The 12,711-nt window shown below is 39.0% G+C and overlaps 1 long non-coding RNA gene across 6 annotated transcripts in view; it reads right to left on the bottom strand.

Moving 5' to 3' along the window:
- LOC104685672 overlaps positions 1–12,711 on the bottom strand; it is a 320,409-nt gene that overhangs the window by 48,089 nt on the left and 259,609 nt on the right. For 4 of the 6 annotated variants that reach the window (XR_751165.4, XR_751167.4, XR_002044173.3 and 1 more), the window contains one exon: positions 11,298–11,412. The exons of the other annotated variants lie outside the window; for them this stretch is intronic. This is a non-coding gene — a long non-coding RNA (uncharacterized LOC104685672). The remainder of the gene's footprint in view (positions 1–11,297; positions 11,413–12,711) is intronic. 6 annotated transcript variants of the gene reach the window in all.

Here is a 12,711-nt window from a genome sequence, read left to right as displayed (position 1 = left end):
GCAAGATATCACAAGAGATCAAAAAAATGTTTGAAAAGTATCCACCGCAAATGTCCTTAAGATTACAGCAGAATAAGAAACAAAAAGATGATGGGAGATCAACTGTGTAAAGACCTAGATAGAAAGGCATCTAAACATGTTCTTGTTGATTTTTGTCCAGAATCATGTTTTATCTTGAGCTCAAATCCTTTTCTTAATATAGTTTTTCTGAATAAACTTCACATTTACCAATTGAGTCCTGAAGTTTTAGCAAGATTGACTTGAAATAATTTTAACATAACATAACTCTCCAGTCAACCTTGTGAGAGGAGCATGGGTGTGGGTAGGGTACTGCTGCTGAAAACTTTCATAACTCTTCCAGATTTCAGTAGTGTGAGCACTCAAATGCTTGTGGGAAAGCAGGGTGAAATGAGTATTTAATTCTATTGTACTTCATACAATTTCTACTACCCAACAAAACCAGTCCAGGAAAGACATAGGTCTGCAATATGATCTGATCCCACTACAGCACTTAGTCTGAATGATGATAATTGCTCAAGAAGAAGTTAGTACTGACTGGAAGAAACCAAATCTAATGTGCGTTGGCCGAGCTGGAAGCAATCTCTTATGGCACTCATATACAGAATATGGGAATTTCAGACAGTGAAGCTTAAGGAACCAATTCATGAAGAAAGAACAAAGATAAAAATAGTTGCTGCAGGGCTTTGAAAGGAAATCTGGAGAAAATGTCAATAATATAAGTGCAGGACCAGCAAGGAGGTAGGGTGGGTGCACTCATCGGCTGTGGGGGCATAATCATCATATATAAGCTGTGATGTGATGGTCTACAAATTGCAGGATTCCATCTGAAAAACTAAAATCAAAACCACACATAACCAGCTCATGACAGGAACCGAAGGAAGATGAAAAGAATAAGCAACTTTCCTGAGCCCTCCTCTTTCACTGCAGACCCAGTGTTCCTGCTTTCCTGTTTCCAGCTACAGTGCAACTCCCTGATTCTTTCACTTGGGGAAGTTCCCAAAGCACAGGCCACAGCATCCCTCGAGTGCAATGAAGAGGAAGACAAGCAAACAGAAGGTATGTGATGAAGGTACAGCTCTATGAGAGACGTAGATGAGCCAAAGTTTAACTGAGAACCAGCACAATGCTTCAACAGACAAGGTCACCACGTCAGGGTTTGCCATAACCATGGGCCAAAGTTTGGTTCAAATCATTATGCAGAAATATTTGACAAGGCAGAGATGTTCTGCAGTCACCACACCAAGCAGTAGGGGACATAAGAAACCTGGAACTGTAGCAACAGGTATGGAAGACAGAGAGTAAAAAATGGGAACAGAAAGCACCCAGCTTGGTAATAGATTCCCACTTGGATCATGAAGATTTCTCCAGAATAAACAGCAAGGACTCTACTAAACCCAGGGGTTCAGCCAGAGCCATCCAGCCCTGGAAGTCCTCTGCACAGTTTATCTTGGTGTCCCCAAGGGGCTTTTATGAGCACATGATACATTTGTACTCAGTCCCCTGTACCATGTTTCCTTTCTCAGTGTCATGCTCTGGTTTTGCAGGATAGAGTAGGATGGTATTTCTGTGAATCCCTTCTGTTGGAGCAAGAATACATAAACATTTTCCTTAGTGTACAGCTTCAGGCCATCACCCTTTAGCTGCCCCAAGTAACTCTGAGGGCACAGCTGCTGGAATCACACACTGCTCATGGCACAAAGGCAGCATTTGCTGAGAAAAGAAACCCATTTCATAATTGGCACAGAGACTGCCTATCAGTTGGCCACATGTGCATCTCATGCCATCTTAAAGATTCCTGAAAATGAGATTGACACTTCTTCTTTTCTTTTACTGTGCAAAAGGTAAGCTGATTTGAGTAGCCCCAAAGCATCTTGTTAACCAACTCTCTATTTTCAGTGTTAGCCTGGGTTTGACATTGTTCCTGAAAGCATGAGCCAGAACCAGCACAGACAGTAGTTGTTTTAGCATATAAGTACTTTTGGAATCAAGGCTTTGGCATCTCTTTCATCAGGAAACCTATTCTAAGGAATGCTGCTTTTATCTAACAGATGTTTTGCTAAAGAATTTGCTTTGTCCTTTGCAAAATATGGCTCAGAGCCCATATACACTCCACAGTGGAGATAAGAGTGTTGTTTTTAAGGTAATGAGTGGAAGTCTCTTTCCCCACAGAAAGCTCTTTAGGAATCTTTGACTGTGAAGAAACAAGCATTTCCCAATGAGGATCTGGAATGTCATTTGTAAACAGTTCACATTTAGATGAAATTTTTACTACATGAATTACTCTTTCCTTAACTGAAAGAGCGAAGTTGAACATGTAAAAGGATGATTTAAAAATTAGCTGGGTAAAAAGTTTGCAAGAAACAGCTTTTTAAACAGATTTAATCCCTTTCTCTGCTCAGAAATTATCTACAGTCAGTCTTTTGTTATTAATTCCTTCGGTACTCATCTTTGTTAGTCAGAAGTTTTGTGCAAACAAATTTCTCCCTACTCATTGCACACCAAATGCTGACTGTAAGTGTTCTCTTTAACATTTTAATATGTTCACCACTTGATAGGTTCAAGCTGTGCAATTGGGTGTCTAAGTCACATGGTGTTGTTTATGTTCTCAGAATCCTTTTGCCCCTAATGATTTTCATATGGTTGAGACATAATTTTTGTTTTATGATTAAATGAAACTTGGCTCAGAGGAGCCAAAATTAATTTTTCAGGAGCATTTTGTACAAACAAAACTCCACTGACATAAACACATTAAAAAGGGGTTGTGAATACAGCCAGAGTGAAAAAAAAAATCTATTTAGAAGATGCCAAAGTGCAAGAATATTTTTTGTCCTAATGGGTCCAATAGCCATTTTTGTTCTCATCAGTCCCTAAATGCCATAGATTGCAAACTTTCTTGATTCAGCACGAGCTCATACATAACCTGTGGGTTTTACATAATGTAAACCTTCACATAGAGCAGTTTTACTAAAAATGTGAAGAAAAATATATAATTTCACACCACTATTTGTGCACAAATATTTCCAGAGCCAGCTGTAGTTCTGCCAACTCCAGACAATAAATATTTTTTTTATTTCCACTCTCCTAGGAAAGCAGCTTTCTTTAAAACAAACCTTCACAATACATGTTGTTTGCTACCATTTCAAGGCCTGCTACACTAATGGAAAAGAATGTGCTAAATGTAGCATTATCATGCAGGTCAGGCAGGGCAGCCCGGTACACATTTTCCCACAATCTCTGCTCATTAACATCTAGTTCCCCCATTGTGCAGATTTTTGGCTCTGTTCCATCAGAGCAGAGAAGAAAAATGTTTACAATATGCAAACTTGGAGGGACACAAAAAAAAGGGGGGCTTTGAAATGTCAGTCCTTTGGGATGAAAAGTTTCAAAGGGGAAGGTAAGTCAAAGGTTACTAATGGGATGTCTGTAACACCTGCTTTCAGTGGAGGTTTCATAAACAATCTTTACTTCTCAAGAACAGCTTGGCCTAGACAAAAATACCAGCTAAAATATCTGTGGCTGGCTTGAGCAGCCTGGTACCTATGAACAGAAAGGTCAGGTTTGTTATATCCTAACATGGTCTCTCACCCTGCTTTTATTGATAAAATGAGATTGCCTCAGTGGCCAACATTTCTTTTCACATGTTAAAGTGGAAGGCACTGGACGGGGCATGCTCAGCCTCTGCAGGCGAGGAGGAGGAGGAGGAGGAGGAGGGGGAGAAGGAAGGTGATGCTCAGCATCACTGCTGTAGAAAGCTCTGCTCTCTGAAGAAGAGCCAAACTGCTGCATGTGGGAGTGAGTTCTGCAAATTTCAGAAGTTTCCCAGCTTAGCTAAATGTTCCTCATGAGGCACTTTTGGTAATTGCAAGCAAGTTTCACAACCGTCATAACAACTCAGAGACCTTCAGTACTAATTTTCCCCTGAAAACTAATGCATATTTCTAAGATTTTAACATGGAGAAGGCACGTGAAATCCTGCTAAATATTCATCAGATCGCTACAGAACCTTAACACAAACCTTAAGCCTTTACAAATGTCTTTTACTGAGAAAACATTCCTGGAACTGAAAAGCAGTACCTTCCTCTCAAAGGCAGTGACCCAGGAACAGGGTTGTGTAAAATGCTTGTCCTACACCAGAGAGATCCTGCAGCAAAATTGGCATCTGAGTCCCCAGAAACAACTTCAGGGCCCCACCCCCAAGACATCACCCTTGTTGTCCAGCAAAAAAGTGTGGCAGCATCTACAAAAGCTCAAAAAATTTCCATTTTAGTATAGAAGGAAGGAGAAAGCAGCACAATAGATAAAGCCACAAATTGGCACCTGGATCTGATTATACATGAAAACTATAACCCATAAAGCTTTCTCACTTTTTTTATAGCAGAGGTAATTGTATTTACCTGAAGTTGGTATTGAAACAGCAAAAAGGATGACATTTCCTCCACAGTAAAATATTTTCAAATCTTATCTGCTCTCTTGTTATTGTCATATATAATTTCTGATCAATAGCAACCAATATAACTGCTTCAGCAGGAACTCTATTATTAACCATTACCAAATCAAGTCCATTTTGGCACTCTGTGCTTATCACCAGTGTTGAAAACAAAAAGATGATGAAGATGATGATGGGTATTACAATAGATATTGGCACAAATAGAATCCCAAGAAGTTTTAGGGAAAATAGCTTTTAGGCTTTACTATAATTTACAGTATGTGGAACATGCATGTTGGCCACAGGTGATAGCAAATCAAATCTGATCACTTCAGCTGAATTTCATTTTTTAAACTGATAATCAATCACTGTTTCTATTTTTCCAGAGAATTGTCAGCACCATTATCCACCTCATATGCCATGGCTGGGGAGCAGGGACATACCCACTTGTAGAGGACACAGATGCAGCATAAAGTTCTTAAGGGAAATACCAAATGTATTTCTACACATGCATTTATTCAGACAGAAATTTTTCTATTCAATATCTTTTTGTAAGCTGCAACTGTCGTAAAAAAGAGATCAAGTACACTAATCTGGATACATCTTTGTGGTAATGATGATTCAGTCACATTATGTCTAAACTGGATTGTATCTGGCCAGCTCAGAGCATAAACAGAAGACAGAATAATTCAGGACTAACAGCCATGAAGAATGTAATGTATTTTAGAAAAGTCAGACAATGGATGCTTTTAATGCGGTTTACAGATGGCAGAAACCATTTGTTTCATGTGCAAACTGAAAGCTGGACAGCAAAGTAAACTGAGAGAGTGCACTCTGTATGCCTTACAAATATAATCCAAGTTTATTTATAAATACACGAGAAGCTGAGAAATGTCTTCAATAAACTATTTGCATTTTTCATTTTTCTTGTTTGCAGATATGCAACTTTAGAACTTCATCTGGAGAGCTTAAGAAGGTTTAAATACATTTATAAGGATGACCCTGCTTATTTCACAGAAATTTTCCCTCCCATGAATTCATTGAGCTTTCAATGTGTTCAGTGGAGCTGTTTCTTTTTACACTGGACTGAGATCAGAATAGGCTCTTTTGTAAATGGTATGTCAAGAAACATGTTTAAGTCAAATGTAAGCCTTTAAAGCAAAGGTTCTGCTTTTGGTTTACATAATGATATGCTATGGAGAATAGCTTTCCTATTTTATATTCCTTCCCTGCTTCTCACACTGCCCATGACTCTTCTCTTTATGTGCTGCTTTAGATCTTTCCTTCTTGCTGTTCTTAGTAGAAACCACATTTCATTTGTGCCCTTGAAACAGCATATCAATGCATTCAAACTTCCTGCTTTTTGACTGGAAAAGCATTCAGAATTGCTGGTAGGACTTTCAGTTGGCCAGATGGCTGATCAGCTCACATTAACCTCTGCACAACGATGGGAGGAAGCACTGAAGAGCCAGCACTGGCTCCATCAGTGTCTGCTCAGCAGGACTCTCAGCATAAGCACTCACTCTGGTTTGCCCCAAGTTGTTACAAGGAAGTCAGGTACCAATGTACAGGTGTTAAATCAGATGATCCCATACCTGACCAATGCCATCCCCCTCACTGTGTAATAAACAGACCAATTAAAAAACGTTTGAGCACCAGCCTAACTGCTCAGAAATGGAAGCACTGGAGCATCAGTGTGAGCTGGATATCTACCACTTGGGCTTTCTTCAAACCTTCAGGTTTCAATATTCTGTGCATAACAGAAATGCTGACATATCACTAGTTTTTTTGCGTGCAACTGCTCAGAACTAAAATTTACCACTTGAACAGTCAAGGGCATTGCTTATTTTCTTATCAGATTCAGCACCTGAGCAATATTCATCTGCATCAGTTCTTTCAGTAACCTGTTTCACTCTTCAGGACTGGATTTTTGTAGGAAATCACTCTGTAAGGGTAGGGCTCTGGAAAGGGGCTTAGCAGAGAAGCACGAATATATTGTACGGGAAGCCCATCTCCCTTAGGGCAAAAATCTCAGCTAAAGCACCTTGGCAGCATATTAATAGCTATAAAAGACTCTTTCTTTGCTGACCACAAATATGCTGTGGTCAACAAGAGGTCTACTCACTGTTTTGTTAAAAACAGTGATGATTTATTTTGCTTCAGCCATGTGTGAAACTAGTCACCACATTGTGAATAATAATATCCTCTTAGTCTCAATGGAGCTCTTTTTATACAGAAACATCCACAAAACATTTAGCTAAATACTTGATATGGCAATCCACTGGCTGACCACTGAAATACAGCCATATCTGGGATGGAACAGTGCAGCTATACAACAATGCATGGCACCAGAGGAGACAAAGAGTAGACAAAATAATCCATTAGGAACCAAAGCAAGAGCTGGAGTAAATATAATTCTGTCAATTAAGCATGAGCAGCAAGCAGAGCTAAAATTATAAATTTGAAGAGCACCCTGGAATCTCTATGCCTACAGGAAACCAGGAGTTTATACAGCTCCTTGAGAGGATGAACTCCAACTGCACAGTGCCCTCTACTGTGAAATGAAATCCATAGAGGCTCAGAGGGGAGAAAACTGTATTAAATCACTTGGCCTGCTTGGTTTCTGCACCACTATCCTGAGGTTGTAAAATCTCAGAAGAACTGAACTGGGCATGCAGGATCAAGCCGGAGCAGTCAGCTCTGTGTAGGATAGCTTGGCATCTGCTAAGCCTGCTCTCCGTAACTCTTTCCAAAATGGCAAAGGGGATGTGTACAAGAAAATATAGTGATTTAGTGCCTTTTAAACATCTACAGTTCTAGTAGTTTTGCTATTGAGTGGGGTTTATTCATCTCAGTAACAGTTTACAATACAGGCAAAACTACAGAACTGTATTTCTTGTTGCACCTTTGAGTGGCAAACAATGCCCAGTTGGCTAGATCTTGCTATGTGGGGGGGAAAAAAAACATGATTGCTTCAGGGAAAAAATGTAAAAAAAACCCCCAGAAATCACTCAACACATTTTGTACCTGATGCTGCAACACTTTCATGCTAAAATTATAGCAGTCCATCTACATTTCTGATATTTAAAATAACTTGCACTGCACTAGGGCATGTTATTACGCTCTTCTAAAGCAACATAAGTATCTTCTACCGAGTAGAATATACAGCAAACTACACTCACAGGGTTTCCAGCAGGGCATATGAAGAGACCCAGGAAGGTATAAGCACAAGAAACATCTCAGATAACCAAAAGTAAGAAAAGTTGGATCAGTAGCAGATCCTGTGACAAATCACGCCTCTGTTCAGGAGGCTCATTTGAGCCCTACAGTGGTTTCTTTCCTCTCACTCCTGCGGTAAAACCTGGCAGGAGGTTTTATTTCCCCTACACCCCAAACACACACACACTCTGCCTCAAGAGTTGGGAGATCCCAAGAGGTTTGCAGCTGGTGTAATGTTTTTCCCTACCACCTTCCAGCAACCTGCAGGAAACAAAGCTTCTTCAGGGAGTTTGCTTCATAAAAAAGCTGCCTTTAACTACACAATAAGACACAGTCCTTTAACCCTTTTACTTTCCAAAATAAACATAAAATAAGTATGAGAACACCTATTCATTCCAGAACAGGCATCCACATGAGCACAGTTAGGACAAAGCTGGGGTGAAGGTCCTACTGGAAGTGTTCAAACCAACCATTGGAGAGTGCAGAACAAAATCCTCTACAGAGCAAATATCATTTTCTGAACAAATCTTGTGGAAGAGAGGAGACACCCAAAAGTGCCCTCTATTTCAGAACCCTTTGCCCACCAGATAGGGAAAAAATTGCTTGCACAGAGCTCTGCACAGTCCTTTGGTGGTTTTAAAACAGTGCCAGGCCGAGCAAGCCACTAGTTGGACTTCAGTTGCCAGAAGACTCCTGAGCTACACTTTATATGTATCTAACTAAAGGAGATGCATAAGTTGCAGTTCAGTCCTAAAACATACCTTTGTACAGATCCTTTTGTGTGCACCATGGGTTTCTAAGCAAATATCAGTACTTTAAACTTGAGTTATCAAGTGAAACTCAAGCTACAAAGGTAAAAGGAATCAAATTAAAAAAATCTGGAAAGTTGTAAGGAATAATCTGGAAACATGATTGTTTTCCTAGTTGTGGAGTTTTCCTATGAGAGTCTGAGGAGCATTTCAAGATGTATATATCCTGTACATTTCAAGGAGTGGTCTTAGCAATCTAGTCATATCTGGTGGCAGTGATTTTGCTGGAGATGGGGTATAGCCAGTGGAGATGTCAAACAGCCTCAGTCCTGAAAGTCACCTGTTGCACTCCCTCTTTAGCACACATGCAGACATTGCTGCTGCTGTCTGTATGCAAAATGTTTAAAATCACTCTTCTCCCCTGCCCCATTTCTTTTTTTCTCTTTGGAAAGTCTTTGTGGTGTGGCAGGGAAATACAGAGCTGGGGTTAATGCAGAGAAAGAGTGAAATTTGTATATATGCTCTATATAAATAATCCCAAAAGGTCAGATTTCAGCTTGCCTTACCTTGAAAGGAATAATGTTTTGTACTTCCTCCTCTGTTGAGAAATCAGACCTCCTTTAACATGCTCAACCAAGCTCGCTTTTGAAATTCTGGATTGTACATGAATTTTGTATGTAAAATCACTGTCAGAAATATGAAATCCCTTCTTTATTACACTTGAAAAAACTCACAGACAACCTCTTATGTTACTATCTCTGACTGATTTCTTTAAATTTTCTACTAGCAAGGGAAAGGCTGAAAAGAAACAGATGATTTGCACTTTAGAAAGGCTTTGAAATAAACCAAACATTTGCGGCATTCAATAATGTTTTTTCACTGCTGCTAGCATAGCCCAATAAGCACAATAGCAGTGGAGTTTTTGGATAAGTAAAGAGCCCTTTTTAACACAGAAGAGAAAAACAACTTGTTTACACTTTAGCAGCTGCTTAAAGATAACAAATGAAGCTTAAAAAGGCACATACTAATATCAACACATGACGTTCCTCAGGCTTGAAAATAAAAATCAGAGCTCCATTAGGCTTAGACACTGATATTAGATTAAAAAGAAAAACAGTGTTTTCCTCTTGCATTTCAGGAGACATTGTTTGCTGAAGAATGTAAAATTCAATCCCCCAGGGAATGCAAGAGGCTTTTTGGCAGACTCTCTGAAACTCAAGTCAACTCTTTTCTATAATAACTAACATCAGAAAGAAAAGGGGGAAGAAAAGGAAGAAAAGGAGGAGAAAGAGACATAATTACTTTCAATGTTTACATGGCTCTGGCTTCTTGAATCTGAAAAAGTATCAGACTGCAAAGACTGGACTTAATCTAACTTTAAGCAATTGACAGGTGGACTTCAACTACTAATTATTCTAAGTGGGTAGTTGGTTACTCTTCTTAGCTCTTTTTAGAACAACAATGGGAAAGAATACTCAAGTTTATAAGAAAAGAAAAAACTGTGCTCTCTCATATTTGTACTTGTTCAAGCTCTGTGCCATCTAACAATATCAGCTTTGTGTCTAAAAAGACCAGTTAACCAGCCTAACATCAGGGTGGGCATGCATTTCACTGTGAACATCCCTACAAACATGGTTTAACAAATGTTCTCCATTCAAGCCGAACAGATGGAAGAAAAATTACTCTAGGCACAAATTTTATGGATGCTTAGCAATAAGAGTGCTCAGGCTCAAGAGGATAGAGGTTGCTATAAAACTGACTCGCTTACTTGGGCATGCAATCCAAGGCTTTCTCCACCCCAAGGAGCTACAGACTAGCAATGCTACTCCCATATTTTTGGGGCATACAGAGCCTTATTGGTAATTTTAAAAATATCTTTTGCTGAAGGGAATCCTATATTAGTGTCAAAGAAGACTAACAAATCAAAAAAGGCTCTGGTTGCTCTACCCCCCTGTATAGTTCTATTTCATATTTAAAACTTTAAAAGTGTAATTCTAACTCAAATCCAATCTCATGAATGTGAATAGGTCTAAACTGACCTCCTATAACAACATCAGTGAAGTTTTGTTCACTTGCAATAACTTCCTATAAATAGATGTTCTTACCACATATTATTAACAACTTATAACATACATCAATGCAAAGGCCTTAAAAACAAGTATGCGAGTACATTAGTTCAGTTAATTTTATATATGCTTTATAATACTGGCTTTATAATACTCCTTTATAATACTGGCTTGATTTGATTTCTTCAGGCTGTGGTGAAGTGATTCTTTTGACTTGCAATGGTCACCTAAAGCAAAGATTTTGGGATTACATGCGGGAAATTTCGAGCAATCCCAGCAAGGCTGCTGTTCAACAATATTGTCTAACTAGATCACTAGCTAGATTACACAGTAAGAATAACCACAAGACATAATTAAAGCAAAAAAATACAACAGCACTCCATGCCCAGATTGAGTATCTGAAACGTTTCTCAGTGAATTTAAAAATTTAAACAGTTGGAGTAATTTTTGCACAGAGAAGGTTGCACACTGGTCAAAATACTTGCAGCAGATAATTTGCTGAAGGGCAGCTTAGAGAAACATAAAACTCAGCTGCAACTGAGGCTAGGCTTTTTTTTTTTTTTTTGTAAACAATGTGATTAGCCTTCCAGAATGACCAGTTCCTGAGACATTTTGCTAAGGAAAGATAAAAATGGAAAAAAAAAAACAAACCCAAAAAACTAAACAGATAAACAGTTGCTTCATTTGCATTTCTTAGACTACTCTGAAGCATCTGTTGCCCAGAAAAGATAACACATATCATTATGGAGTTTTAGCCATCTCTCATGCTAACATATGAGAAAAAGAGAAACAAATATATTTTCTGAAAAGCCATACCAATCTTCCTCCTGGGCAGTTACAGAGGTCCTAGTTGTTGGTTAACAGTATCTTTTGGCAAAGACAATACAGCAGCGTGGATGGGCAACTCAGATAGCAAAAGCTCAGTAGTAATCTATAGGAAGAAAAAAAGAGTTTTTCACAGATTCTGAGATTACATGCCTATCAGTAATTCTAAGTACACAGTAAAGGTTACTGCACTAGGGATTCATATATTTATCAGTTAATCTGTCCCAAAGCCATGGAAGGTAATTAATGAAAAAGATAGTCAGGCATGGCTTCAGGCAGTAATTCAATATTACTCTAAATCTCTGCATGAGCAAACCTGTGAACCAAAGAGGAAATGCATACTGTACAAGGACACTTGTGTTCTGAAATGTGATCCCCTGTGGAGTTTTCAGATGAAGCACTTTTCCAGTGATTAACTCAGTACATTTGAATTTCATTATTTAATGTTTTAGGTGACTGGTTATTTGTAGTGCACTGAGAGGAAAACAAGTTTTCCATGAATAAAATCAGAGTAAAAGGCAGATAACAACTAAGCCATCTCAGGTCATTCAAATCCCCACTGCTCCTTGCTGAGCTAGTAGGACATTCACTGTGTGCTCTTACGGTTGGGTTTTTTTAATAATTGTGCCATATTTTTCTTACATTCTGGTGGCAAAAGATCCATGCTAAGATACACAGAACTTATCTTCCATACTGGTAGACCCTCTCCCATAGGGTTCATTAAGAATCAGCAGAGAGAATCATTTGGGCTTTTTGAGAATCTTCCAACCTGCTCTGAAAATGCCCCAGTTACACAAGCTTTTACAGAGGCACAGCAGTCTTCTGCTCCAGGGCCCTGCACACTGACTGCAGCCAGGCAATTGAGCTCTCATCAATTTTATAAAAGATGGGAGCCCTTAAAGCTGCCTCCCAGGTGAGGCAAGGAGTATGGTTGGCACACACCTCTGCAGGACTTGGAGACAGGCAGAGCATTATTTATCTCTATAAGAAAGAATTAACTGAGAAAATCTGAGGTGTTCAGCAAATTAAAAGATCTCAGCAGAGAAGCCCACTGGATGTGTACATTCCTTGCCAACAAAATGATTTGTTCTGCCATACTTCTTGGGAAACAAAATGCCAAATATTGGGTAATGAGACTGGAAATCCAGCAAAGAAATTCAGATAAGGGTTAGATTAAAAATGAAATAAAATTTCTGAGCTTTGAAATTGTCCCTTTACTGCAGCATGTCTCCCTACTAAACTCACTGGGCCCTAGATTTTGTGGGATACACTCCATGAGAAAGTGGTATTTTAAGCCTGTTTATGTTCTTTTAGTTCAAGAGTATTTTCATGGGCTGCCTTTTTCTTTTAGAGATCAAAGACAGAATTCAGACTACACTGACAAACTCAATTCTGGATTACACAT

The sequence above is a fragment of the Corvus cornix genome, chromosome 3 (genome assembly GCF_000738735.6).
Source record: "Corvus cornix cornix isolate S_Up_H32 chromosome 3, ASM73873v5, whole genome shotgun sequence".
Lineage (NCBI taxonomy): Eukaryota > Metazoa > Chordata > Aves > Passeriformes > Corvidae > Corvus > Corvus cornix.
This window is presented reverse-complemented; position numbering and strand designations above follow the sequence as displayed.